We start from the raw sequence: 2,089 nt of genomic DNA on the forward strand, positions 1-2,089 counted from the left end.
GGCAGGTGGATTTCTGTGAGTTCAAGGCCAGCCTGGTCTACATAGTGAATTCCAGGACAGCTAGAGCTACAGGGAGACCCTGTCTCAAAAAGACCAAAAAAAAAATAAAGAAGTTAAGGTATGCTTCTACGAGTAGATAGGAGTTAAACAAAGATGTGAATTAGCCAGAATACAGAGAGCCAGAACATAGGCATATTTTCATTGAGAAACATAGAGTATAACTTGATGGAAGTGAGGACTCTCTCCTGTGTGGTGCTTCTTCTAAATAGCCATGATTTTCCTATAGCCCTGTGTCATCTGTACTAATGGGGATCATGGAACTGGGCAGTGGGAGCAGAGCTGCTAAAAAGAACAGTGCTGGGTTCCACACTGTCCCGCAACTAATTTGGGAAATCTTGGGGGCAGTTCCAGCCATTCAGAAGTTAGGGGCCTAGGATTTATTTCAGTATGTGCTCCTTCTGCTCTGCTCTCTTCTTTCCTCTCTTTTCTTGAGACAGTCTCATGTAGCCCAGGCAGGCTTGAAGCTTCCTATATACCTGAGGATTGACCATAATCCTCCTGCTACCACTTCCTAAGTGCTGGCATTGCAGACGTGCACCACTATACCTGATACCTGATATGTGTGTATTGCCTGCATGTAGGTAAGTGCACCCGTGTTGTGCAGTGCCCAAGGAGGACAGAAGAGGCTGTCGGATCCCCTGGAACTGGAGTTACGGACAGTTGTTAGCTGCCATGTGGGTGCTGGGATTTGAACCTGGGTCTTCTGCAAGAACAATGTTCTTAACTTCTGAGACATCTCTCCAGCCCCTTTTATCTGGTCTTTTTTGAGACCAGGTCTCCCTGTAGCCCCAGCTGGCCTGGAACTCACTGTGTAGACTAGGCTGGCTTCTGCCTCCTGAGTGCTGGGATTAAAGGCAGGTGCCACCAAGCTCAGCAGGATATAGTCCTTTAGTTGGGCAAAGCCCCCGCCCCCCGCCCTGTATAGGCCAGAGGTCAGCCTTGGGTGTTGTTCCTCCAGAGTGATGCACTTTGTTTTGGGGGGATAAGAGTCTCTCAGTGAGATCTGGGGCTTGCTGATTTGGCTAGGCAGGCTGGCTGGCCAGCATACTCCAAATATCCTTTCTTTAACCTTCCCACAGTAAGTAGTATAAGCGTGTGCCTCCATTCACACCTGGCTTGTGTGTGTGTGTGATATACATGTTTCTTTGTGTGCACATGTGTGTGCAGGTATGTGTGCATATTTATGGAGGCCAGAGGTCCATTTTGGGTGTTTTCCTCAATTATTCTCTGCCTTATTAACTAATTAATTCATTTATTTAGTGTGTGTCTTGGTGTGTACTTGTCACTGTGCTTGTGTAGAGGTCAGAGAACAACTTGTGGGAATCTCTTCTCTCCTTCCGTCACATGGGTGACAAAGGCTTTCCCTTTGTCTAGTGATTGAGGTGGGAGGTCCCAGTGTCTGCCGTCCTGGGTAATTGTCTTCTCTAGCACTTAGAGTGGCTCATCCTTTCTCACCCCCAGGAAAAAGAGCTAATTGATGGTAGTTCTCTCAAGGCCTTTCTTGCTGTACTTAGCTGGAGAGGACAGACACGTGTCCTAAAAGCCATGATTGTTGTTAGTAATAGGGTTAAAAGATACTCTTCCTGTGTGGGAGGCATAGTGTCCAAGACTGATGAGTGTTTTTCAATTCTTCTGCAGGAGCTGGTTGATCTTAAGATGTTTCAGTGCAAGAGAGTTGTCAATGGTGAGTGCAGTCCCGGCCTCAGTTTTGTGTGTGTGCCCAGCTGACTCAGGCAGAGCATATTCAGCTGGCTGCCACATTGCATCTTACTTATGGTAGTCTTCTTGGAAGGTTAATAATTATAGTACTTACTATAGAGCTTCATTAAGAAGAGTAAATGAGAGCCAGGCATGGTGGCACATGCCTGTAGTCCCAGCACTTGGGAGGCAGAGGCAGGCGGATCTCTGAATTCAAGGCCAGCCTGGTCTACATAGAGTTCCACGCCAGCTGGGGCTACAAGGAGACCCTGTTTCAAAAAGACCAAAAAAAAAAAGAAACCAAAAAAAAAAAAAAAAAAAAAGAAAAAAG

At 46.6% G+C, this 2,089-nt stretch overlaps 1 protein-coding gene across 2 annotated transcripts in view; it reads left to right on the forward strand.

Moving 5' to 3' along the window:
- Prss54 (serine protease 54) overlaps nt 1-2,089 on the forward strand; it is a 61,547-nt gene that overhangs the window by 23,858 nt on the left and 35,600 nt on the right. For both annotated transcript variants that reach the window (XM_029564387.1, XM_029564389.1), the window contains exon 6: nt 1,699-1,744. The gene's annotated coding sequence lies outside the window, so the exon portion shown is untranslated. The remainder of the gene's footprint in view (nt 1-1,698; nt 1,745-2,089) is intronic.

Source organism: Nannospalax galili, unplaced genomic scaffold (genome assembly GCF_000622305.1).
Source record: "Nannospalax galili isolate Female #2095 unplaced genomic scaffold, S.galili_v1.0 scaffold957, whole genome shotgun sequence".
Taxonomy (NCBI): domain Eukaryota; kingdom Metazoa; phylum Chordata; class Mammalia; order Rodentia; family Spalacidae; genus Nannospalax; species Nannospalax galili.